Source organism: Panthera onca, chromosome E3, assembly GCF_046562875.1.
Source record: "Panthera onca isolate mPanOnc1 chromosome E3, mPanOnc1 haplotype 2, whole genome shotgun sequence".
Classification (NCBI taxonomy): Eukaryota; Metazoa; Chordata; class Mammalia; order Carnivora; family Felidae; genus Panthera; species Panthera onca.
In genome coordinates, this window is record NC_138354.1 from 249,128 (window position 1) to 276,780 (window position 27,653).

Below are 27,653 nucleotides of genomic sequence, written 5' to 3' on the forward strand. Positions count from 1 at the left end.
ACACAGCAGCTCCGCCCCGGTCAGGGAGAGTGAGAGGGGCCCCATGCTCTGCTTGCCCCGTGCAGCCCTCCGCTCGGCCCAGCCTGGCCATCTCTAAAGGAGGCCCCGCAGACCCCATGGGGTTGTCCAGTGGTCCCACTGAGCTGCCTGGGTGACAGAGTGGGAGGAAGTGAGGAGGGGACCTGGGCCGAGAGCCAAGAGCCTCAGAGTGTGCTGGCCGTGCCACAGCCGAGGGGCTTTGGGGCCTCAGGACCCACACGCAGAGGGGTGCTGCCACCCCATCACCGATGGGACACCCTGGCTGGGGTGGCTCAACAGCTTGGCCAGTCACATGGCTCCAGAGTGGGGAGCAGCCAGCCCAGTGGGATGGAGACGCTCCTGGAATGCTGCAAGCTGGGCCTCGGTCCGACCTCCCCGCCCTTCTCTCAGGAGCAGCTGTGGGGCCCAAGAGCTCTCTCTCTCATTCCAAACACACTCGACTTTGCTCCTGTTTGAAGCTGACGGAGCACAGCTCGATGCCCCAGGAAACGCTAGGCTTTGTGAGGGTGAGCGGGCCCACCCACCTTGCAGAATAAGTGTGGCACGTAGGTATTCTGTAGACACCTTCGTTTTACCCAGCCCGTCTGCTGGCTATGAGTCTCAGGGAGGGAGCAGCACCTCGGCACACCTGACACCCTCCAGACAGTCACGGCCCTTGCCCCCAGTCTCCAGCCCTGCCTGCTCTTGCCAGTACACTCCCCACCTGCCCCATCCCCTTCCCTCCTACCCCCGCCCCCAGAACCCCGACCCCTGCTCCTCTAGGGCCAGTCCACAGAGTCACCAGGTCTCTTACCGCAGTTCCTGGGCTGTGGCCTTGACTCAGCCTAGCTCTGCTTCCTGACTCATTGCCCTGTGACCTGCTGGAAAAACAACAGTATCAGCCGTGGATTAGTCCCCATTCCCTGGGCTTCTTTCTGATGCTCTCTGGAAGTCATGTGAAGAGCCAGGAATGTGTGTGTCCATCTTTTCTTTAACTATTTTCTGAGCAGGGCTGATTTTCAAATCATAAGTCACGCCTCTTTTGGTCAAATGCAGCGATTTCTCCCAGGTTGCAAATTAAATATATTTATTAAAAATAATTCTGCTGTGGGGCTGGCTCAGTCGGTTGAGCGTCCGACTTTGGCTCAGGTCATGATCTCACAGTTTGTGGGTTTGAGCCCCTCATCAGGCTCTGGGAAGACAGCTCTTGAGAGCTGACCTGCTTCAGATTCTGTGTCTCCCTCTCTCTCTGTCCCTTTCCTGCTCTCTCTCTCAAAAATAAATAAACACTTAAAAACATTTTTTAAATAATTCTGCTACAATGAAAACAGGGCTGGAGCAGATCTGGCCACAGTTAGTGTCAGTCCCCTACCCCTACATGCCAGGCCTGGATTACAGCCAGAGAAAAAAAGAAAGACAAGAATTGATAGGGAGAATGGGATGGCCAGGTGGGTCCATGCAGATGGTCACGGAGCAGAGAAGGGAGGAGGAAGGACAAAGACCTCAGTGCGGGGCCCTCGGGTTGGGGAGGGGGTGGCACCCAATCCCCGCGGAGGCCGGCCCGCCTCAGGGCTGTGCCTCAGGGCTGTGCCCAGATACAGGGGCACCAGCAGCTGTTCTGCTGCACTGACTCCACTGGCAGGAAAACAGAGTGGGAAATGGACCTCAGTCGGTGTCGTCCGGGGACCCCTAATCAAGGCCAGACCTGCAGGCTGTGCCCGCTGCACCCGCTCAGGTGCCCCCGGCCGCAGGGCATCGCCACGGCCCTATTACCGTAGCGATAATGCAGAGGTGTGATAAAAGCCACCTGTCATTCATAAAATGTGGCGTCGCCTTTTTGCAAAGCCATAAGCCATCCTGGGGCTCAGCCAAGAAATGGCCTATAAAATCCTGAGTAATGACCTCAAAGCATGCTTTCCAATATAAGGAATATTCTAGGCAGCTGTTTGCAGAATATTTATGTGCAATAACTTTACACCCCCCCTGACTTTTAACATGTTCATAGTCTGACTCCCTCCGCCAGCAGCTCCCCACCCCCCCCCCCCAACCTTAGTAGCAGTAAAGCATCCAGAATGTGCTTGACAGTCCTGGGAGCACAGGGCCCTGTCCCCTGGGTGACAAGTGGCAGTGCTGTGCTCAGGTGCAGTGCCCTTTGCCATCGGATGCCTCGGCACGGCAGGGGCCTAGCAGAATGCCAGCTGCCTTCGGGATCTCCAAGTTACCAGGGAGGAGGAGCTCAGCCCCGTCCTGAATCTGTTCCTACGGTAACGCTGGGAACAGCAGGTTTTGTCTGGGTTGGACGAGGGTGGGCATCCTCCCTGGCGAGGGCTGGGGGGGGGGGGTGGGGGGGGACCCCCTCGGACCACGTGCCCCAGACAGAGCCTGAGGTGTGCAGACGACAGGGAGCCTCAGGAGGAGGGCCCACCTGGGGCTTGCACCTGAACGTCAAGGGATGATGAAGCTGGTGAGTACAGATCTTGAACTCCATCCCAGATGGACTCATTCCCAGATCAGCTGTCTTCCCAGAGGAGCCAAGCCTTGCCCGAATGCACTGGGGGAACAAGGCGGGTGGGCCCATGCCTGCCTCGGGCACCGCTCTGCAGCCAGAAGGCAGCTAAGCCTGCTGGTGCCCCGAAGTGCTTTCTCTGCCCATCCTATGTGAGGGTTCCTTCTGCCTGTGGGCAAGGGGACGCTGCCAGGCCAGCAAAAATGTCTGCATGCTTCACTCTCTTGAGCCACAGCTCCTGGATGAAGGAGCAGGGCCAGCGGCAACCCCAAATCCAGACTCAGCTGCCCAGGCCCCACAGTCTGTCCAGGGTGTGTCTCTGGGAAGGAGGGGGCAGTGGTGCCCAGGGCCTTACAGCCTCGGCTCCCAGGGGCAGAGAAACTGCAGGGTGGTGAGCACAGGCCAAGATGTCTGCCAGCATAAAGACACTGAGGCTGAAATGGGCATCCATAGAACCGATCGGTCAAATCTGCAACAGCAAAATCCCCATCAGCTCCTGTCACATGGGCTCAGTGACTTCAGTAATGTCGGGTGCGGGGCTTCACTGCGGGCCCCCAGCAGTGAGGTGGTGGCCACTACCAAGGGACTATGCTCTCCTGGTTGGCAGGCTGTTGACTGGACAAGTGTGGAAATAATCGCCCTTCACTTGCCTAAGGTCTCAATCCTTGAGGGCCTGATTTTGATTCACAGAGGGCCTCAGTAACTATTTTAACTGGGGGTAGGGTCCCTGGGTCCCATGCCACGTCAAGCATCCACAGCCACCATGGGAGGTTTTAAGGCAAACTGTGCTATGACCTTGGAGAACGCAGGGCAGGTGCCACTGCAATAGTTAAGATGAGGCCTGTCTATGCGATTCCTATTTTATGTTGGTGTTTTACCCAGGTCTGGACCACTTTATTGAGGCCCCGGTCCCACATTCCTGCCCCTAAGCAGGCATTCTGTACCAGGAGCTGGGCAGGGCTGGGAAGCACAGCAGAGCCGTAGCTGAGCTGGGTACCAGCAAGGGCAGGTCAGGGTCCATGGCACCAGGAGCCAAGCCACAGGTGGCTCTCCACGACACCTGGCCAACTGTGGCCGTATAGTCACTGTGGACTGCTAGGTAAAGCATACGGGCACCTGTGCTGGTGAAAATGTTCCAGAATTTACCGTGGCCAGTGGTTACGCATTTATGAACACACTAAGACCACAGGAGTATACCCTTTAAATGCGTGACTTGGGTGCTAGGTGAATCGCAGCTCAGTGAAGCTGTTTGAGTGAACAAAAGGAAGAAGGAATGAACAAGGAAACTGGGAAAAGGAGCAAATTAGTGAGCACTGCCTGACGTTGGATGCTGGGGACTGCGGCCAGCACCGGGGCCACCTCTGTGAGGCTGAGCAGCCTACCTCACTCGGGGAGCTGCGTCTGCCCTTCTGTGAGACGGTGCTCTTGCCGCCTGCAGGCCTGGGGCCGCTCCGGCGAGGGGATGCTTTGAAAGCAAACGCGATAACACAATTTCAGTCTGTAGCACAGACTGACACGTGTTGTCTGGGTGTTTATATGTTAGTAAAAGATTTCCTGAACCAATGGGCATTTCAGCAACGGTCAGAGGCTCCTTCTCAGCTACCGGGAGTGGGTCTGACAGAAAATGGGAACTGTGCTCCTGGGTGAAGGTCACGGCCTCAGCCTAGATCTGTGGGCCTACCACCCTCTCGGCAGTGGAGGGTTCACTTGGAGGCCCCTCTCTCTCTCCAAGTGGAAAATGAGATCAGCCTGACAGATGGGCCAATTCTAGACAATCCAAAGGAAGTGGGAGTCTGTGGACTCCATGAGTCATGGGTGACTGAGCCAGGCTGCTCAGGGCCATGGGGCCCTAAGGTCAAGGTCATGGTGAAGATGCCCACGGACAGGGGCTGGGGCTCTGATGCTAGTTGCTGGCCAGATGCAAATGGACACAGTGTGGAAAATGCTACTGCGTCCATACACAAGAATGGGACGTTCCAGGCCCTCGGGGGGAGCCGTGGCAAGAGCCGTGGATCCCGCAGGCATCCCTCTCTCCCTGAACAAAATGAGGAAAACCAAAGGAGTAGATAATACTGACAAGAGACTTCTGCAGGGCCAGCAGTGAAGGAAACATTCCTGTGCAATCAGGGCGCAGGGGGAAACGAGGTCTATTTCCAGGCCTGATGCTTGGCATTTGTGCGAAACTGGGTTTTGTATTAGTGCCCGCACGCTGGAGCCTGGAGCCCCCTGACGTTTGCTACCCCACCGCTCCAACATGTGCTGGAGCCCCTGCCCACGTGGACGGTTGTCTGGGGTGGCCTTGCTCTCAACGGGTCCCTGGGACAGTGTGCGCTGGTGGGTCCCACCTCGGAGGGGTAATTGGGGTGCCACCTCATTGTGTCAGAGTAACAGCAAGATCTATGTGGCCTCCTCTGCTCTGCAATTGTGAAAACGAGTCCCAGAGCAAGAAAGGGGCTGTCCAAGGTCACAGAGGGGCCTCGCACAGGTCAGTACTGCAGGCCCCACTGTCAATGTGTTTTCATTTTTTTTTTTTTCTCTAAATACACATTTTTGGGCACCTGAGTGGCTCAGTCAGTTAAGCATCCGGCTTCGGCTCAGGTCATCATCTCACGGTATGTGAGTTCGAGCCCCGCGTCAGGCTCTGTGCTGACAGCTCAGAGCCTGGAGCCTGCTTCAGGTTCTGTGTCTCCCTCTCTCTCTGCCCCTCCCCTACTCATGCTCTGTCCCCCTCTCTCTCTCTCTCTCTCTCTCTGTCTCAAAATTTTTTTTAACATTTATTTTTCAGACAAAGAGAGACAGAGCGTGAACAGGGGAGGGGCAGAGAGAGAGAGAGAGACACAGAATCCGAAGCAGGCTCCAGGCTCTGAGCTGTCAGCACAGAGCCCGACGCGGGGCTCGAACCCGCGGACCGTGAGATTATGACCTGAGCCAAAGTCGGACGCTTAACCGACTGAGCCATCCAGGTGCCCCCATTAAATATTTTTTAATACAATAAATAAATACATGTTTTTACTGAGGTGTGGCTTACATACACAAAAGCTTTATAAAGTGAAAACACGTGTGTACTTTGTACTCAGATCCAGAAATAAAAAAGATCCCATGCACTTACAAACATCCACTTGCAGGCCCGCAGAATCTCAGCAGCTACACACCTGTGCTGATACTTAGGACTGTCAGTCTTTCCATTTCAGGCACTGGGTTCACTACGTATGGGTATTATAGAAGATAGTTGACCTGGAACGACACGGGGGTAGGGGCACCAATTCCCCACACAGTTGGAAATCCATGTGTAACTTCTGACTCCTCAGAAACTTAACTACTCATACCTTACAATTGACCAGAAGTTTTACTGATAACATAAACAGTTGATTGCCACATATTTTGTATGTTACACGTATTATAGACTGTATTCTTACAGTAAAGTAAGCTAGAGAAGAAATGTTACTAAGAAATCATAAGGAAGAAGAAATGCATTTAAAGTACTGTACTGTATTTATTGAAGAAAAAAAACCCTTGTATAAGTGGACCCATGCAGTTCAAACCCATGTTACTCAAGGGTCACCTGTAGTTTTACTTCTCCTTTCCTAATGCACGACAAATGCTGAACTTATCAGTGATTAGGTGTTCCTATATTCTCACATATGCACTGAGGCTACAACTTTCCCTCTAGTTCCAGCCTTACCTGCATCTCTGTGCTGGGGTCCGCCTGGGAAAACTGCAGAGGGTGGCAGAAGACCACTGGCCAGTGAGCCTGGGCCTCGATCTGGCCAGAAAGCGCACATCCCTCATCCTCATTCCACCACTAGAAGTGCAGGTGTCCATCCAGTGAGACTCCTGTCAGGAGGAGATTCCCCCAGGCTGGCTATCTCCTGGGAGCCCAGGGACCCCTCGAGTTGGGCCACCATCAAGGAACACATCCCAACACCACTGCTTGCCCCGTGAGTCCAAGGAAGGGGAAGCAACCTTGTTGTGAGGCCCAGGGCTCCAGCCAGTCCTTGCTCCCAGATGGGTCAGAAAATACCACTAAGGAGAGCTGCTGAGGGGCTGGGCCTGCTAGACACATCCATCAGTCCACCCTTGGCTGCGAAACGCAGGTCACAGCCCAGCTCCCTGGCCTCTCATGGTCCAGGCTAATTAGATCAATTACAGGGGCACCTGGGGCACCAGAGCAGGTTGTGCCAAATGGTTGGGGTGAGTGGGGTAAACCTGGACCCCTCTCACTCTCTATCCTTTAGGAAGCAACCAACGGGTAGCTGTGTTTTTTATGGGCAGTGACAAAACTCCAGCCCAGAGCCCTTCACCTGCTCTGCACTGAGTGGCCAGAGGCCAAGTAAGGGCCCCACACATGCCTGGTGCCTACTCTGTTATTAGAACTGACATTAGGCTGCTCTTACAGTCAGCTAACATTTCAGAGTGAGTTCCCTCCATGCCAGCCTCTGCTCTGGGAGTTTCTACATATTGTAGTTGCTTCTTAAAAGGTCTATGAAGTAGTAAGTATTGTTATTACACCCACTGCAGAGTTGGGGAAACTGAGGCATGAAGAGAGTGACTAACTGCTGGGTTCTGAACTCCTATAGCCTGACCCCAGGCCCACAGGCACCAGCCCTGCTGTGGAAGCCCAGATCATTTGGGGCTGCTTCTCTTGCACCTGAATCCTCCTCTGAGCCCCCCACTCCACACACGCTGGACCCAGAGACCCCAAGAAGCAGCATCACAGCCGCCAGAGAATGGGTTCATGTCCTTGCAAATCAGGCTTCGATTATAATCCTTGTCGGGAGATTCGGGTGTTGGAGAGAAACAGAGCTTGACAACTATCTTCTCATTACAGAAGCTCCCCGTCTCCAGTTCCTGGCAGATGACAGGCTGGCGCAGGCAGGGCCCAAGACAAGCCAGGCTGGAGACACAGACGCTAATCAGGGTGGACACGCCCAGTGACAGAGACCTGTCCACAGCACCTGTCACCATGGCCCTGCGTTGGCTGCTGGCTGCTCCTGAATGTTCACTATTGGCAGCTGTGCCTGGAGCTTCCTCCCAGAGCCTGGGCCTGCACTGAGGCTGCTCCCTTCCACAGAGGGATGGGGTCCACTCAGGACAGGAGAGTCATGGTGGGAGTCTGGGGGAGAGTGCTGTCCTTCCAGAAGGTGGCCGTATGCGGAAGGAGCAGCATGGAGGTTGGGGAGCATGTGGTCCAGCCTGGGGAACGCAACACTCCCTGAGAGCCCCAGCTGCAGCCCAGAGGCCATGGGAGACATGAGAGCCACGTCCTTGGAAGGCTCACTTCCTTTCGTGCCCGGCCCTGGGAGTGTGCCCAGCTTGGGGGGCTTGTGAGAGTCCAACCGCCACCAGACTCTGAGTTTGAGCTGATCCTGGGGCTGGTTTCCCAAGGGAAGGCCCAGCCATAAGTAAGCCTGGGAGGGTCCCCCGTCGCCCTGCTTCCTAAAGGTGCTCTAGCCCCTCCCCCTCCTCCATCCTCCTGTCTCTGTGTGTGCCGAATCTCATACCAAGTCCGCCTGCTGTCCCAAACCTCCCCGACCTTCACATCTCTGCGTATTTGTTTGACTGGGAAAACTTTGGCTACACTAGTCTGTAAACTTACCTCCATGAACAGCATGCTGTGGACAGATTCCACTGTTGTCGAACATTCTTCATAAACACAGCTCCTAGTGATGAAACAGACATTCACCACACGATTGCGTCAGGACGCACCTCCTTGCTAGTAGGCACTCACCTGGTTTCCAGCGTGTCACGATAATGAAGTGAACCTCTTCCTGCACGCAGCTCGGGTGGGGACTCTAGCTACTGTCCTAGGAAAGATTCCTGAAGGACAACTGCTGGGCCAAAGAGCACGTCTGTTTACTCCAAGGCTGCATGTGTGTGCGTGTGTGCATGTGTGTGTGCGTGTGTTTACGTGGGTGCGGGTGACAATCTCAAACCTACGCAAAGGTTGCAAGTGTGGTGCAAGGGTTTTTGTCTGACTGCCCCAAAAATAAGCTGCTGACTGGAAGGCTCCATCACCCCCAGAATCTTTCCACAAACGAGGACACTGTGCTACATCAGGGCGGCACAACCATCAAAATCAAACCAGGAAAGGGACACGATGCTTTGTTAATCCCGTTACACTGCACTAACCTAATCCTGGGCTCCATCCAAGTTTTGCCATTTGTCCCCATGCTGCCATTAGAGAAAGAAGGTCCAGCTTAGAGCTGTGTGCTGGCTTCTTTACCCTCTTTCTTCTCAGTCGGGAGAAGCTCTTAGTCTCGTCGGGACTCTCGCGATCTTGGTGCATTTGAAGAATACAGGTCAGTTATTTTGTGGAGCGTCTGTCCATTTGGGTTTGTCTGATGTCTCGTCATGATTAGATGCACCTCTAGCAGGAATCCTGCACAAGGAACTGTCCTAATCACACATCAGGTGGCAATTTGTCCCCTTACGGATGATGTTCCTGTCACCTGACTACCCCCGTGTCCCCTAGTCTTCTCCACTTATTTTCTTTGCAGTTAATAAGAATTTTGAGAGAGGGGCACCTGGGTGGCTCAGTCAGTTGACCATCCGACTCTTGATTTCAACTCAGGTCATGATTTCACGGTTCGGGAGTTTGAGCCCTGCACTGGCCTCTGTACTAACAGTACGGAGCCTGCTTGGAATTCTCTCTCTCTCCTCTCTCTGCGCCTCCCCCCCCCCCCACCCGTGTGTGCTCCCTCTCTCTCTTAAAATAAATAAACTTAAAAAAAGAAAGAATTTTGAGAGGAGGAACTTTGAGTCTATTTCAATGTTCCATTTCTCATGGAATTTTGAACTTATTTGTGCATTTCTTTACATCAGTTTAATGTGTGGTTTCTAGTATATGCAAGCTGTCCCTAATTTTACTTATTCTGATGCTGCAATTGTCCTACAGTTGGCAGGTGGGACCCTCCATACTGGCTTCTGTGGTGTTTGATGTGTTGCCACCATTCTGGAAACATTTCCTGTCTCACACAGTCTGATGTTTCCTGCTCATCTTTCCCTGCTCCAGCGCCAAAATGAGCTGTCGGCCCAAAAAGTCCTCATTTCTTTTAGTGCAAGGGGTACTCGGGCCAATCTCTCGGGGTGCTGTGTGCAGAGTGCCAGGTTGCCTACTTGCGGGCTCCCCAGTGGATGCTGCCTCCTCCAAGGAAGCTCTGAGTGATGACCCACCATGCTGGCCTCATCCTGCCCTTGCCCCTGGGCTCATTCCCCGAAAAGAATGGCCCTGAAATCTTTAGGAAGGGACTGAACAGTGAAAGGGAAGTAGAAAAAGAGGAGCCGTGTCAACATCTCTCATTAATTAAGGCTGAAGAAAGTCTGTATTTTCCTACCACCAGTACCACCACGAGAACTTGAAATGCCTCATTACCAACGCTGCATACAATCCTCTTAAAGTCAGTAACAATTTCCTATCTAAGTCTGATTTGCTCAGTAACGATGCTAAACATTTTTCCGTGTTTACTATTCTCATTTTTGTGTTTGTCTTCCATGTCTTTTGCCTTTTGATAATCATTTCTAAGAAATTCTTACATACTAGGGGAGCATGCCTATAAATTTTTTATAATTAAATTACCTTCCTAATTTTTCATCCTTATTTTCGTCTTAATTTATAATTTCAATGTCAATTCAAATCTGTTTTTTGTGTGCTCGCTTACATTTTTTTCTTAAAAATGACATTTTCATCTTAGAGTGGATAAAACTTAGAGTTTTCTACTTAGAGTCCTGTTTTGTCTTGTCTTCTTGTTCTTTTGTGGTTTTATTTTGAAATCAAATCTGCCTACAATTTACTACATTCTAAGTACATTCTTAGCACATTCTAAGATCTACTTTTAGTGTATGTAATTTATTTCTTGGTCCCATATGATTGACTGAATAACTGTTCTTCATCGATTAATGATGATCCTATTAACATTTAGTAGATTGTTACATGAACACATAAGATTATTGCATAAATTCGGATTCTTTCCAGAGTGATCTATGATCTTCCATTGATATAAATGAGGGCTCCTGCAGGCACACTACCTTTCGTGGCTGATTGTAGCTTGGACCACAGCTGGAGGTCTGATAAGTAATCTCTGACCTCAAGAGAGACCTCTTCTCTTAAAGTGCTTGTGGTTCTTCACATTCACTTCTTCTCCAGGTGAGCTTGAATCACAGTAGCAGGCTTCAAAGATCGAGATATAATTTTGTCGTGACTCATACGACATCTTTAAAACCCAGGAGAATTAACGCATATGCTATTCAGTCTTTGCCTTCCGGTGATGGTGTCTCTTTCACTCACCGTTTTAATAACCTCAGTGAGATAGTGAGCATTTTCCACATTAAGCCACTGTCTTTCTGGAGAAGTTAATTCCTAGGTACTTACCACTGAGATCAGGCCTCAGTTTGTCCCTATCACATTTTCCAAATCACTACTGACTTTCTTTGGAAACATGCTCATTTCATACATCTTGTTGCCATTGTCCTCACTACAAAATACTATGCATTTCCCACCTCCCCCCACCGCCCTGGCTCTATACCCCAGACACATTTGCTCAGGTTTGCAGTGGCCAGCCATGTAGCCAGCTCCCTGCATCTGGAAGGAGAGGTCCTGATGGGAAGGGCCCACCATGGTGGACTTGGGGAAGAACCCCCCAGAAGACGCCCAGGCAGCCCTACCCTCTGATGTGCCCAGAGCCAGCAGGGACCCTCTTCTGCCAAACCCACACCCACACACCCACCCGCAGTCCCTGTGCTCTTTGCTCATGGAAATACCTCCGTGGTCTGTGATTACTCACCCACGTTCCCAACTTCCTGTGCTGTAGGCAACTTGTGTCTCTTTCTTTTTACTTCATTTGTTCTTTACATATTTTTCAACCTCCCAGAATCCCTGTGAGAAGGAAGGGCAGCGAACAACACTGAACACCACCAGCTCATCATAGCCTGCCGTCTCTTACAGGGGAGCCTTAGAAACCGAGACCCTCCCCACACTCACTTAAGGAGCAAATACGCAGTATGAAATGAAGACCTATAGCACACACACCTCCCTCCCGTCTTTTCACGAAAGACCGCGCTCAGTGGCGGTCAGAGCGACACTGCATGACGGTCACCTCTCGCTCATCTCTCAGGATAACAGAGGCCCGCGCTCCCACTGTCAGCCTGTGGTCATGGGATCATGTGCCCCTCCTTGCACAGGGGGCAGACTAGGCAGAGACCTGGCTTCCGAGGTCCCGGGGCCCTTTGGCCCTCCTATGACCCCTGGTGATCTGCATCTGGGCGGCTTCCCGAAAACCCATCTCGTCAAGTGTATCCGGTCTCCAGCAATTGTTTCCTGAAGATGTGGATTACAGAATGGAGGGACCTTTGGTGAAATCTGCATTGTGCATTTTCCTGCAAGGACATCTCCAAAGACATTTTAAAAATACATGTGGAAAAAAATCAGGTTTTCAAAAATAGTAAATGTTACAAACTAAGCTGCACATTTCCTCTTTTCTGTATAAAACAGAACACGCGTGGTTATTTTTAGCTCCTGGAGCTCCACTGGGAACGTGGAGCATTAGTATGTGCCAGTGTATACACAGAGAAGTCCTTGTTTTGTCAGCCGCTCAAGCCCTGTAAGGGCACGTGTCTTCCTAAAGGATGCATGTAAGCAAACCACTGTCCTCCCTTATGCTGATGCTGGTCTGAGCGTGAATGGGCTGAGGCGGGAAGGAGATGGGTGGGTGCTGTGGACACAGATCATTTACTCGGCAGACAGTCCCCACTTCCTGCCCGAGGGGCTCTGGGACTGAGGAGTCAGTGGGAGGGAAGCAAGACGGACAGGGTCCTGCGCTGGAGGCACTCCGTCTGGTGGAGGGAGGAATGCCGTTCTCTCAACCCTCTTGGGGTCTCTGGCCTGGGCCTGAGACTTAGCAGGAGAAAGACACACAAGTTTATTTTACATAAGTTTTTCATCACATGGGAGGGAGCCCTCATAAGGAGAATGAAGACCCAGGAGTGGCAAAAACGAGAGGTTTCATGCTAGTGTGAACAGAAAGGGACAGTGGGAAAGTATGCAAAATACCTGGATAGGAGTTATTTCAACAAGAATTCTCTCGGCCTGGGCTCCCGTCCCCTTGGCAAGACCACTTCCTTCCCCCTGGTGCAGGGACAGCGACTTCACCCTGGTCTGTGTCCTGCTCTCAGGAAGAAAGGGGGAGGTACGGACGTTCTTCTTGTACCTGCTGTTTTTCAAGTGCCTTTTGCTCAAATCATCTTATGCCAAAGTGGGGTGGCCGTCTTGGGGTGGCGTGTTTGGCCACCGTTTATGGTGAACAAGTAGGAAGACGAGTGACAGTTTGCACCGTGCCGTGTTCTGGCTGAAAGACACATAAGGGAAGCCCTTCCAAACCTGCTCCAGACAGACTCCAGGCACAGGCTGGGGGTGGGGGCTGTAAAGGACGTTTGTTTTCAAAGTCATGAGTCCTACGCAAAAAAAAAAACAAAAACAAAAACACGGCAACACGGCACATACTTTGTTTAACTTGTGAGGAACACGTAAGATATTACAACCAGTTCAAGGCAGAGTTCACACACATTTGTATACAGGCAATCAGAAATGCTGAAATAAATCTACAAATAGATGTCAGTATCAACAGGGCAATTGCATTCCAAAGGACAAAATTTAGTTGCATTTCTATGGGCAATAATTAGTTGCATTATTATAAGTTTTCCTACAGTTTAAAAGCTGTAAAATAGCTCAAGGCAATAAAAGGCACAGGCCCGAACTGAATCACAAAACCTAGAGGGGGAACGACAATAATTTTTTTGGTTTTCTACCTTAATGTTTCACATTTTTTTCTAACAGGGCAAACATTCAGTTCTGTCTCAGCATGGCTAGGCCTCTGCATGAGGTGATATGGTGTCTTTCAGAAAACTGAGCCAGAGACCAGTGCACTGGGAATGGGGTGAGGGCTGCAATCCCAGGGAAGGAGTAAGAGGCAGGAGCAGGAGTGTCAGTGGGAAGAAAGGGGAATAAATACAAAGTGATGCCCTTTGGTTTTGTTGTTGGTGGGTTTTTTTGGGTTTTTTGTTTTTTTGGTTTTTTTTTTTTTTTTTTTGGCTTGCCACAGATTATAAAGGAAACAGCAAGATGATGGCTCACTGAGTTATCTTCAGGGAGACTTTAGGGAACCACTGCCTCTCTAGACCTTCTAGAGAAAAGGCAAGCCATTTATCTGCCCGTCTCTTCAGGTTGGTCAAGACCCTTCCAAGCATCTACTGGCCTTTGCCCTAAGCAGGAGCTGTGACCACCGGGGAAGTCATCACAGTAGAGGCAGGCTTCTCGAACCATAAAGAGGTGCACCTGCACACACTCTGGCTGGGCCACGTGAGGTGGAGCGGATGGGGTAGACGGAAGGGGTGGGGTCGATGGGGCCAGTGAGGCAGGTGGGGCGGATGGAAGTGATGAGGGAGCTTGGGGCACGACCAGGGCAAACACAGGCTGGCATCACCCCCACCTCCCTCCCCGGTGGAATATGTGTGATATTCCTCGGACACTCCTGGCTGCCCAAGAACAAAGGAAAGGGGTTTAAGTGCTTGCCATGGTGATGTGGGAAACTGCAGCAAATGAAAAATTAAATTTCCTTACTGCCTACAGCCCATTGACAAGTCCTTGAGACCCGCAGAATGACCTCCCTCTAGGAGCTCAGATGCCTCGATGATGACACTTTGCCGGGGCCAAAAGAGAACCCTAGCTTAACATTATCCCAACCTCAAGGTTCCTGTAAGTCTACTTCCTTTATCTCAACTGCCCCAAGATACATGCTGGCAATCACACTCCAAACTTATGGCCCCCCGATAAACATCTGGGGGGGTCTCATGACCGAGGTTTTACTAAATGGTAATAAATGGTGTTTACCTAGCAACAGCTAACCCCTCAAGGTCCCAGAAACCTTGTTTCCAAAATTCCTTAGAGACTTACTCTATCCCTGACCCCCTCCCAACCTACGGGTAAAGAATGAGTTACCTGTCACGACCCCAGAGCAGCTCTTCCCGCCATGGGTCCTGTCCACACACTTTAATAAAATGAACTTTTTGCATCAAAGATATCTTCAAGAATTCTTTCTTGGCTGTTGGCCCCAGACCCTATGAACCCATCACCCCAAAACATCATCAGGACGGATGAGACAAGTGGGACAGACGGAGAAGATGGAAAGAGCGGAATGGGCGGGCCAGACGGAAGGGCATTCCTGCCGGCAGAGATCATTTTACCTCTGTCACCATGTTCTACTTGCCTGCTAACAGTACCTGGGCAAAGTCTGAGCTTCTGTGGCATCTAAAGGAAGGAAAACACCCCCCAACCCGACCATCCCTGCCCTGCTTGCCAGAGGCCAACACCAAAGCACATGTGGCCCAGGGGCCCAGTGGCCCAGTCTGGGCTCTGGTGAGGACACGTGGATGCCAGGGAGGACTGCTGTCCACAGACAGCTGGGAGCTCTGTCTGGACTCTGCCCTGTGGCCTTCTCCTTGTGTTACGTTCGCCTGTATCCCTCTGCTGTAATAAACCACGGCCCTGGGGTGCCTGGGTGGCTCAGTCGGTTAAGCGTCCAACTTCGGCTCAGGTTATGATCCCATGGTCCGTGAGTTCGAGCCCCGCGTTGGGCTCTGTGCTGACAGCTCAGAGCCTGGAGCCTGCTTCAGATTCTGTGTCTCCCTCTCTCTCTGACCCTCCCCCATTCATGCTCTCTCTCTGTCTCAAAAATAAATAAACGTTAAAAAAAATAATAAATTTAAAAAAATAAACCATGGCCCTGAGTACATCAGCTCTCACTGAGCTCTGAGAGTCCTACTGGGGCACCCCCTACTTGCAGTCTGTTCCCTCAAACCCTGCAATAATGTTAGCTCTATGTGCATGAGAGCACTTGAGAGCCCGGAAAACTATCTGGAAAAATGCTGAAAGTAGATACCTCTGGGGTGCAGCACGCACATGTGTGTTCTCATCAGTCTGTATGTGTATGTAAAGCACCTGTAACACACCCGCCTCTGCTCTGCCACTCACGTGGTTGCGGGCTCAGCGGGCTCATCACTTCAGTGAAACGCAGTAGACCACTTCTTACTGTGAGCTTCACCAGGACACTTAGGTTTGCACCCAAGCACGTTTATGCCGCTTGTCCACACTCTCCCTACTGCTGAGCTCGTTTATTATTATGGAAACCAGCTTCCGGCTAGTGCTAATGAAAGAAAGTGGTTTCTATGAAAACCAGGATAAACTTGACTTGGAAAATCAAGATAAAGGCAAGTTGAGGTTCTTTTAAAAATGGATCTTGAATTAGGTATAGACAAGATAACTATTAAACAGAAAATAATTTTTGAATATTTGGAAGAATTCTGGTCTTAGACTGCCTTACAAATACACTCGATTTCTCAGTCCACTTTAGAAAAACACTGAAACCACACATCTTAGGAAGACAAATTAAGGATGCGGTTTATACTAAAAATGGAGACTAAGAATCCAGTTGTGAGACAAGTGCTCACTCAGACTCTTCAGCCCCATACAGAAACATCCAGAGTTGTGACAGGAGCCAGAAGTGGCCACATTAGGAAGGCGGTTAGGGGTGTGGTGACCTCTGGGCGGGATACTGACCAGGAAGGAAGCAGGGGGCTTTCTGGAGCCATGACATTGTCATGCATCTTGTCCGACTTTCCACATTTGTCACAACTTACCAACATGTGCAGTTAAAACCTGAAGGTTTCACTCTATGAAAAGTGATCTCAATAAAGTTGTTAAAAATTAATGCACAGATAGCTACAAATTTTAAGTCAAAATATATGTAGCCTGTATCTCCTTCCTGTCTATTACCTATTTTCACAGCTTTTATATTTAAATGACAGATCATGTTGGCTTCACAGAACTGTTTCTTCTAGCCATATATGAAAGGCCCACACTAATATCATCTTCAATGGGGGAGAAACTGAGAGCTTTCTCCCTGAAATTAGGAACACGACAGGGTTGGCCACCCTCACCACTGTTGTCTAACATAGAGTTGGAAGTCCTAGCTACAGCAATCAGACAACAAAATGAAATAAAACGCATTCAAATAGGCAAAGAAGTCAAACTTTCACTTTTCACAGATGACATGATACTCTACATGGAAAACCCAAGAGGCTCCACCAAAAAACTGCTAGAACTGACACATAAATTCAGCAAAGTCGCAGGATATAAAATCGATGTATAGAAATTGGTTGCATTTCTATACACCAGTAATGAAGCAACAGAAAGAGAAAGAATCGATCCCATTCACAATTGCACCAAGAACCATAAAATACCTAGGAATAAACCTAACCAAAGACGTAAAAGATCTGTATGCGGAACACTATAGGAAGTTTATGAAAGAAATTGAAGACAACACAAAGAAATGAAAAAACATTCCATGCTCATGGACTGGAAGAACAAATATTGTTAAAATGTCGGTACTACCCAAAGCAATCTACACATTCAATGCAATCCTTATCAAAAGAACACCAGCATTCTTTGTAGAGCTAGAACAAACAATCCTAAAATTTGTATGAAACCACAAAAGACCCTGCATAGCCAAAGAAATGGTGAAAAACAAAAACAAAGCAGGAGGCATCGTAATCCCAGACTTTAGCCTTTACTACAAAGCTATAATCATCAAGACAGTATGGTATTGGCACAAAGAACAGACACCTAGACCAATGGAATAGAATAGAGAACCCAGAATTGGACCCACAAATGTATGGCCAATTAATCTTCGACAAAACAGGAAAGAGTATCCAATGGGAAAAAGACAGTCTCTTTAGCAAATGGTGCTGGGAGAACTGGACAGCAACATGCAGAAGAATGAGGGGCACCTGGGTGGCTCAGTCAGTTAAGCGGCTGACTTCAGCTCAGGTCATGATCTCACAGTTCATGAGTTCGAGCCCCGCGTCGGGCTCTGTGCTGACAGCTTGGAGCCTGGAGTCTGCTTCGGATCTGGGTCTCCCTCTCTCTCTGCCCCTCTCCCACTTGCACTCTGTCTCTGTCTCTCTCTCTCAAAAATAAATAAACATTGAAATAAATAAATAAGATGCAGAAGAATGAAACTGGACCACTTTCTTACACATACACAAAAATAAATGCAAAATGGATAAAAGACCTAAATGTGAGACAGGAAGCCATCAAAATCCTAGAGGAGAAAAGAGGCAACAATCTCTTTGACCTCGGCCATAGCAACTTCTTACTCAACATGTCTCCAAAGGCGGGGAAGTAAAAACAAAAATGAACTACAGGGACCTCATCAAGATAAAAAGCTTCTGCACAGCAAAGGAAACAATCAGCAAAACTAAAAGGCAGCCGACGGAATGGGAGAAGATATTTGCAAATGACATATCAGATAAAGGGTCAGTATCCAAAATCTTATCAAACTCGACACCCAAAACACAAATAATCCAGTGAAGAGATGGGCAGAAGACATGAAGAGACACTTTTCCAAAGAAGACATCCAGGTGGCCAACCGACACATGAAAAACTGCTCCACATCACTCATCATCAGGGAAATACAAATCAAAACCACACTGAGATACCACCTCACACCTGTCACAGTGGCTCACGTTAACAACTCAGCAAACAACAGATGCTGGCGAGGATGCAGAGAAAGAGGATCTCTTTTGCACTGCTGGTGGGAAGGCCAACTGGTGCAGCCGCTCTGGAAAACAGTGTGGAGGTTCCTCCAAAAAATAAAAACAGAACTACCCTACGACCCAGCAGTTGCACTACTAGGAATTTATTCAAAGGATACAGGAGTGCTGATTCGAAGGGGCACGTGCACCCCAATGTTTATAGCAGGACTTTCAACAATAGCCTAATTATGGAAAAAGCCCAAATGTCCACTGACTGATGAATGGATAAAGAGGATGTGAGTTATATATAAAGTGGAATACTACTCAGTAATGAAAAAGGATTGAAATCTTGCCATTTGCAACAACATGGATGGAACTGGAGGGTATTCTTCTAAGTGAAATAAGTCAGTCAGAGAAAGGCAGATATCATGTTTTCACTCATATGTGGAATTTGAGAAACATAACAGAAGACCATAGGGGAAGGGAAGGGGAAAAAATGGTTACAAACAGAGAGGGAGGGAGGCAAACCATAAGAGACCCTTAAATACAGAGAACAAAACTGAGGGTTGAGGGAGTAGAGAGGTGGGGGAGAGGGGAAATGGGTGATGGGCATTGAGGAGGGCACTTAATGGGATGAGCACTGGGTGTTGTATGTAAGCGATGAATCACAGGAATCTACTCCCAAAGCCAAGGGCCCACTGTATACATTGTACGTAGCTAACCTGGCCATAAATCATATACATTTTTTTAAAAGTGCTACTTCTGTTACTTTCACAATGAAAGAATAAGTGTATTTTAAATAAAATAAAATTTAATGATTTTCATCATTGTCAGGGGTAGGAGCAGGATCCTGTATGAAAGGGAAATACCATCCACCTTAGACTAAGAACTTTTCCAGTTAGAGATTTAAGTGAGGTTGAGGGAACACAAATGTCCTGGAGAGTTGCCTAAAATACAGAAAATGTTCCATCTTTTAGATTTCTAAGCAGAGGGCAGAAACTCACCCCAACTCTCCTTTCGTGGTGGGTGACGGGTGCCCAGGACCCAGGAGGGGAGCCTGCGTGGCCACAGCTCTCTAACAGGCCACCTGGGGCCATGACAGGACCCCTGGAAGGCACCCAGGTGGGCTTCCTTGTTGGGCAGAGGGCTGCCACTGTCAGCAGTGGTGAAGACGTGCTGAGTATAAATGTGACAATGTTTCTAAACATTGTTGGAAGAGCCAATTTCACCCTCGCACGCGCTGCAATCGGACATGTGGCCTCTGACTGCAGGAATGATCACAGAAGCAAACGAGCCTGCGAGGGCCCCTCCCTCTCCTCTACATCGGCCTCAGTGTTCGCTTCTCATCCTTCCCTCAGAAACAAGTCCCCAGGCCCCCGGCGGGCTGCAGAGACCCAATACCAGGCTGACCGTGATGGTGTTGACTTCTGGAGGGAGTCCTGCAGACGGGACAGTCAGTGCCTTCTCTGCAAGCCCAGGTGTGACACAGGGCGCAAAGTCCCTTTGCCAGTGAGGCAATGAGGCCAGGGGCAGATGGCTGTGGCTCTGGAGGCCGGACTGGCCCTCCTGGGCCTGGGACCCTGGTGCATCTCTGGTGGGGACACTGCACTACACCTGGGTCCACAGTGGCCCAGCTGACTCACATTTACAGGGAGCAGTGGATGGAGCCCAGGCCAGTGTTCTGGGCAGTTCCAGGCAATGCTGCAGCACGGGTCACTTCCCACCCTGCACCTCCCAGACAGGGGACCTCGAGCCATTGAGATTCTTCTGCCCATTCCAGAGTTTAGACACTACTGGGGGGCCTGGGAGACCTGATGGGACAGACTCACTCTTGTTAGGACTTAAGGTAGGAAAAGCCCTGAAGTAGGCTCCCTAGGAGAGAGAGACTGATTTCCTGACCTCGGCCTGGGAGTCCAGCGCTACCTGTGGGGCTGATTCTGGCCTCACCCCAGGACCCAGGAGGTACCTGAAGTGAACGTAGAGAAGCCTTCACCAAATCCCAGTGAAGAAGAAGGATGCTTCACTGATTGGTGGGATAAAGGAGTGAACTGCTGAGAGGCGCTGGGTGCAGGCCCTCTATGGGTGGGGGTCACTTGTGCTGGTGCAGGACCCCCCCATACACCCCCACCAAAGTCAGGGCTCAGCACAGATTCAGCACAGATTCAGCATAGACTCAGCACGGACCCAGCACGGACCCAGCACGGACCCAGCACGGACCCTGCACAGCTGTGCCTGGCCTTGACCCTCTCTGATGCCAGGCTCAGCTTGGAGGCTGCAATCTAGTCCCTCCGCAGCTGCTCTGGGGCCAGGCGCCCGCTGCATTAATCCGTGCACTTCCAAGATCCCAGGGTCCGAGACCAGGGAAGGCAAGGAGGTGAGTGTATGGCGATGTCTGGAGACAGCAAGTCCAATGGGGCCACAGAGGGGACGCCCTTGGACAGTTCGGGGAGCGCCAGCAAGTCTGGGCCACTTTTAAGGGTGGTGTGGGGGTAAAACAGACACACTCTCACTTGCAGTACCTGCAAGAACACTCCTTCCAAAGGAACAAGTCATACGCAGTGGACACCGAGGAGTGGCAGCTCCTCCCTCTTACTCGGCCCTTTTCAGTGTTGGCATCACCGGGATTACAGCCTTTTCAGAGGGATCTCTGTCTGGTTTTCAAATTGCTGGTGATCACTCTGTATGAAAGGCAATCTTGCACTTGGGGAGAGGACTCAGAAAACGTATGAAGGCTCGGGCAGAACTTTGAGAACACGCTCTGTGCATCTGCATGGCTGGAGCGCAGGGGCTCGCGGCCTGACTCCGGACACGTCCAGACAAGTCTAACTGCTGTGGGCAGCGCTCAGCTTCATACCAGAGAAGCGGGCCCCTCCAGAGGGAGGAGGAATGTGTAGGCTTGTGGTTTTGTCCTAGCATTCCTGAGTCTAGACATGGGATAAGAACTTGGGAGGATTCTCAGCGTGGGGAAAGAGAGCTAAGGGCATGTGATAGGAGCACAGCGCCTGCAGAAATGTGGGCAGCAGGGATGGGAAGGTCTGTACGGCCATGCACCTGGGCCTTTGTGGATCCTCTCAGCCATCGCTGCCCCTGAAAAGGCCAAGAAGCCACACTTATGCGTGATTCCTGAATCCTCGCGCAGTGGAAGCCTTTTACGCCGGAAGAAACTGAAGAAAGTCTTTTCAGCTTGGTGGCCTCACGTCAGGGAGGACAACCCTGGGTCCAGGGGAGCATCCCCACTGGGCACGACCACTGGCGACCAGCATCCTGGTGGCCTAGGTCCTGTGCCTGTTCCAGCTTCTTTTCCCAGACGCTTCAGGGCCCCCGTCTTGTACAGGAGAAACACGCAAATCAGAGGGCAGGGGGACAGCAGGGCGAGGGGACCTGCCATCTGCCCACAGAAAATGCCACAAACCAACACGCAGTTTTCCGTGCGACTTACACAACCCTGCGTGCCAAACGGCCCCACAGTGGCTCTTTCTTCACCCAGATGCCCTGACCCAGGCTACAGGAGGTCATCTGGTTTCTTTCCAAAACATCCCAGGTGCACAGTAGGGCATTCTTCCATGTATTTTAAGGTCTAGGTGTCCCCCCACACCCCAGTTTTGTTGATCTGTGGTGTACTCTGCTTAGGGAATTCCCTCCTTAAGCTCCCGGAGGGACCTGGGGCTCCCTGGGAGGCCGGGGTCCTACCTACGCTCAGGCCGCTGGTGTCTACCGTCCAAGCAGGCCCGCAGGTCCAGGGCAACAAGGGGAGGAGCGGGTACTCCCTTTCCTCGCGAAGGCAGGGCTGCGACTGAGTCAAAGGGAGACCAGCACCTCAGCCTCCCAGAGAAGAGCGGACTCCCATGCCCCTGCACCCACACTCCCAAACACGCACAGCTCTCAGATGGGACTAGTCCCTGGCTGGCCTGACCCGGCTCCAATGACCCTTCAAACAACCACAGAGAAGCCAAAGAGGCCCAGGATGAGCTAAAACCCAAGTGGGGAGGAGACCTGAAGACATTAGCAACCGTCCACGACACAACACTGGCCTGTACCTCCTACGCTGCCTGTTCGTGACATCGTGCCGCACCAGCCATTTGACGCCAGGTCCCCTCCTCAGGCCTCCCCCCGAGCGAACGGAAACCGCTCCCAACCTTCGTTTCTCCGTGTACTGGTCTGCCCCTGTCCCTAAATACAAGCTGCAAGAGGCTGAGGACTGAGCCCGTCTTACCCTGAGGCCACCAGGTAGAGCCGGACAGTGTGTGCCACCAAGGGGGTGCTTTGTCCACCAGGCCTGGTGCCCAAAGGGGCACACCCGCCGGAGTGGGCACACATCTTCTGGCCACCTCCCCAGTGGAGGCCTTCTTCCATCGGCACAGAGGGTCTGTATGAGCCGGAGGTGGCCCTGTGGCCTCCTCGAGCACACAGGACCCACCCCAGTCACCACTCCCGGTGTGTGCAGATCCCCATCACTGTCACGTGGGGGTGAGGTCGCTCCTGGGAGCTGCCCTTCATCTCCTCCCCATGACCAGCCGCCCTTCCTCATTTCTCAGCCACGAACCTCACACACGTGTTAAGATGCAGGCCTCCCGAGCAGCGCCCAACAGATGAGGAGTCTCCCCAGGTGTCGTTGTCAAGCATGGCCTGCCCACACGTTTCTGGCACGTTTCAAGCACCTTCTGAGCATGTTTCAAGCACAAGGTAACCAGCGTGACTCCAACAGGCTGAAATAAAACATAGTGGACACATCAGCAAGCGTGGCTACCTATGGATAAGTGCTGGAACTTCCAAAGCCTTTTAAAAATATTCAGACAAAAACTGGAAGCATCCCATTGTCAACCTCTTCACATCCCTAAGAGGTACTGGAATTCATAACTGGATACCACTACTTTAAGATAATGGGTAAAAGTAGAAACCTCTGGGGGCACCTGGGTGGCTCAGTGGGTTCGGTGTCTGACCCTTGCTTTTGGCTCAGGTCATGATCTCACAGTTTCGTGAGTTCGAGCCCTGCATCAGGCTCTATGCTGGTGGTGCAGAGCCTGCTTGGGATTTTCTCTCTCCCCCTCTCTCTCTCTGCCCCTCTCCCCCTCACACTGTCTGTCTCTCTCAAAAATAAACTAAAAAAAAAATTTTTTTTTAAAGTAGGAACCTCTGACTTAAAAACATACGTATTTTTCTCAAGGTGTATGAAAACTTTCACACACACATAAAAGATGTTTTATAATGTACAGGGGTGCATGGTTGGCTCGGTCGGTTAAGCATCTGACTCTTGATTTCGGCTCAGATCACGGTCTCACAGTTCGTGGGATTGAGCCCCATGTCAGACTCTGTGCTGCTGGCCCAGAGCCTGCTTGGGATTCTCTCTCTCTCTTGCTCTCTGCCCCTCCACCACTCACGCTTTCTCCAATCAATCAACATTAAAAAAAAAAAGACTTATAATGTACAGACATATAGGGATACTCCATTACTATTACTAATTACCATTACTAATGATATTGTTATTAATACTTTCACTACATTAACACTTTGGTTCGTCACGCAATTCTATTTTTTCCATCCTTCTACGCATCTATCATCAGTCTTTTTTTGCCAGCTACCGCTTCACCCAGTGTTGCTCAACAGCAAACACATGCCGAGTGAAGAAACCACCAACCGGTACGTGCTGTGTCATTCCACTTACACAACATTATGGAAAGCGAGGCCAGACACTTGGTTCTGGGGCCTGCTGAAAGCAGAAGCTGTACGATAGTCATATTACTAACCTAGCCTCCCATCCCATTCTTTTCTTGTTTCCCTAAGCCCTGTGCATGACTCATCATTGACTGTGCCCTTTCCACTTTATCCCTTGTTTGCACACTGATTATAAGAATCTGACGGAAAACAGATAACATTTTTCTTAAAACTATCTGATGTACCAGGCAGATCCCAGATGGCGCCTCACTGTCCAGAAGAATGCATACCTTCAGTAGTTTCAAGACTACCCTCAACTTTCAAGAAGCCCATAAACTTCCCTTCACATACTCGCATTCCTAACTGATCACATATAAACTGTCCCTAGATTCAACAAGGCAAGGCAACTTTGGGAATGACCCCCTGCCTCCTCATTGGGCTGCCCTTCTGATAATAAAGCTTTCTGTGCTTTAAGAACTATGTCAATCATTGGCTTACCACGCATCAGGTGCCTCAACAAAAGGACAAATCTCTATAGGGACAGAAAGAGGACGGGGCGCCTGGGGGGCTCAGTTGGTTGAGCGTCCAACTTTGGCTCAGGTCATGATCTCACGGTTCCTGGGTTCAAGCCCCACGTCGGGCTCTGTGCGGACAGCTTGGAGCCTGGAGCCTGCTTCGGATTCTGTGTCTCCCTCTCTCTCTGCCTCTCCACCACTCACCCTCTGTCTGTCTCTCTCAAAAATAAAAGGAAAGAAAGAAAGAGAGAGAGAGAGAGAGAGAGAGAGAGAGAGAAAGAAAGAGGAAGGGAGGGAGGGAGGGAGGGAGGGGATCAGAGGTGCTTGGGACTGGGGTATGAGGGCCTGGTTGGAAAGGAGCACATGGCAACATCTCTGGTGATGGCGAGGTTCCACGTCTCGAATACGGTCATGGTTACAAGAGTGCTCACATTTGCCTAATTTTGTCAAAATGTACATCTAAAGTGGCTGCATTTTATGTAAGTTATACCTCAAAGAGTTTTTCTTTTTTTTTTTTCACGTTCATTTATTTTTGAGACAGAGAGAGACAGAGCATGAACGGGGGAGGATCAGAGAGAGGGAGACACAGAATCCGAAACAGGCTCCAGGCTCTGAGCCGTCAGCACAGAGCCCGACGTGGGGCTCGAACTCACTGACCGTGAGATCATGACCTGAGCCGAAGTCGGACGCTCAACCGACCGAGCCACCCAGGCGCCCCAAGAGTTGATTTTTAAAAAGAAGTAAATGCTGCTCTGGACTCAATACCTCTTCATCATGTGACTCCTCTCTTCCTCTCGCCTGCACACCACCCACCAAGTCACACCTTCGCTTTGTGTCTACAGTCCCGGAGCACTGTCTCGACAACATCAACACCCTCTTCGTTCTCTCTAGGTGCCTGCCTTGCTGCTCTCTCCTGTGCTGAACAAGACAGAAACTTCAGAAAACAGTACATTCATTTATTCATTCATTAAGCTGGTCAGGCAGCAAGTATTTATTGTGTCTGTCAGCTCCGAGCCCTGTATTAAGAGAAGCTGGGAGTACAAATGACAAAGTCCACCCTGTACTTTAGAAGAGGTAAAGAGACACAGAGTGAAATCAGCACAGTACTGCTATCAGTAACCGGTTGTGCCAAGTTCTGGAGCACAGTACGCCCACGCAACAGGGACCCGCGTCTTCTCCACTGTCAGGAAAGGCTACCAAGAGATGATACCTGAGGTAGGTCTCCAAAGACACAGTGCAGATGGAGGAACGAGGGAGCATCCGAAAGGGCATCAGACAGACGATTAAAATTAATGACGAGATGGGAAAATGGATGAAACAGCATGGCAGTTAGGGGGAGCACAGCAGTTCAGTAAACCTGGAATGCAGGGAGCAGGGCAGAGGCTCCTTGCAGGCAGAGAAGGGAGAGAGCGGGGGAGGAGGGGCAGGCAAAACCAGTCCATCAAGCAGGAGCTTAGGCTGGAGGAAAAAAAATGTATTAAGGTACAGATATTTACACAAACACCCTATACACACATACGTGTGACTTCATTCACAGGTGCTGTCTCTGATAGTACCAACTTCCATTACCCAATTCTTTTTATAGACATTATGGTAATAAACAGTACAATTTTAGTACTTTAAAACCAGCCATTCACACACTTGAACATGTTTATCTGCCAACCTGACAACTCCACTTACTCCTGAAGGGACAAAAATGGAGAAGGATAAAGTGACCAAAGAATTTTTGGGTTCATCCAGAATACCAACTCTTCCCTGGGGGGGGTGGAGGGGAGGGGGGGAATCAGAATTGCCAAGGAGAGTTACACAAGATTTGTAAAGGCAGTGGTTTGATAATACATGGGTATAATTACAAATAGATTAAAAAATTACTATTTAAAACCCTAATGTATGCTCATGATCGAAAAATATCAAAAAATATACAGTGTTCTTCATTTCCATGTAAGACGTTATTTTTCTCAGCCAAGTTGCTTTTAAGGAACATTAATGAAAACCACATTCTATCATAGTACACACGAAACACGAAATGCCCACAAATGGATGAGGAGGAATGCTGCCTATTTTCCTTTCTTTAAACACAGACAGTTGACAACAGTCAGGCAGTATGTCCGGGCCACGGGGACTCGGGCGCGCCGTCTTACTCCCTATTCTCTGCAGTCCTGGGAAGGCTCGGTCCCCCGGCGGGGACACGGACAAAGCGGCGCAAGAGAGGGGCGCGGAGGCAGACCCGAGCGCTCGCAGCCGGGGTGGGGGGAGGACAGAGCGGCCACCACCGGACGGCGGGGCTCTCCCTCCCGAGGACACCGAGGGGCACCACGCCGCCCGGGAAGGGGGTCGTGGCTAGCGACTGGAGGTGCCACGTTCACGGGGGCGGGGAGGGGACGAGGGGAAGGTGACAGGAGAGGAAGGGAGCTGGACGGACGGGACGGGAGGCACCTTCTCGCGATGTCATAGGGCGGGGACGCGGATGGGGGCCGGGGGCTTCCCGTCGCCTCCCGATGGAGTCACAGGCCTGCGCGCACCCTGAGCGCACAGCGCGTCACCCTAAGGCTCGCCGACTGGAACCCGGGCCCAAGTCGAAGCCGGGGCCGGCTCTCGACGCGCGCTCCTGCCCCGCGGCGGCCACGCGCAACAGGCACCAATAAACACCTGCGGAAAGGGGACCTGCGGACTAGACGGGCGACAAACGCTGAAGGACAGAGGGCCAGCCTCCCCCTCAGCCCGCCAGACTTCCATAGTCTTGGCCTCCAAACCGCGCCTGCGCAGGGGCTGCCGCGACAGTACGCCTGTGCCGGCCTGAGCTACACTCCGCGCCTGCGCAAGTCCAGCTGCAAGCGGCGTCTGCGCAGCGCTGTCTTCAACGCGTTTTCTCCTCAGGCACATTCAAGTTTCTCGCTGAGCAGCTACACGTCGTCCGCTCAGTTCGGAGGCACACACAATATCTGGGCTTTCTTTAGCTCGCTCGACCACCATCTTGACCCGATCTTCCCCCACCCCCCCCCCCCCCCCCCGTGTCTCCGCTCGAGAGCGCAGGAGCCGCCTCCCCGTTTCCTAACGTCCTGCAGCCCTGTTGTGCCGCTCTGCGCGTGCGCGGAGCCCCTCACCCCCCCCCCCCCCCCCTTCAGCCGTTTGGGGTGGCGGTGTCGTAAGGCAGTCCGTTCTGCACGTGCGCAGAGCCTCTCCTTCCTCCCTCAGCCGTCTCTACAAGAGTGTCGTGCGGCGCCCTGCGATAGGCTCTACGCGTGCGCTGAGCCACCCCACGCAGACGGCTCCTGTGGTGGAGTCATGTGGCGCTGAGCCTTTCCGGTCTGCGCGTGCGCGAGACCCCATTTTTTTTTTTTTTGGGGGGGGGGGGGTTCTTTTGTGTCTGAGTTTGCACC

The 27,653-nt window shown here is 51.1% G+C and overlaps 1 long non-coding RNA gene across 7 annotated transcripts; it reads right to left on the reverse strand.

Moving 5' to 3' along the window:
* Positions 1 to 793: 793 nt before the first annotated feature.
* LOC145713261 (uncharacterized) lies at positions 794 to 27,345 on the reverse strand. 7 transcript variants are annotated; one of them, XR_014136305.1, is made up of 3 exons: positions 10,550 to 27,345; positions 5,634 to 8,184; positions 794 to 899 (listed from the first exon to the last, which is right to left on the reverse strand). It is a non-coding gene; the product is annotated as an uncharacterized LOC145713261 (long non-coding RNA). The 7 variants fall into 7 exon arrangements; XR_014136311.1 differs by lacking the exon at positions 794 to 899 and having other exon boundaries at positions 5,471 to 5,758; positions 8,121 to 8,184; XR_014136309.1 differs by lacking the exon at positions 794 to 899 and having other exon boundaries at positions 5,480 to 8,184; positions 10,550 to 11,837; positions 12,570 to 27,345.
* Between the last annotated feature and the right edge of the window lie 308 nt (positions 27,346 to 27,653).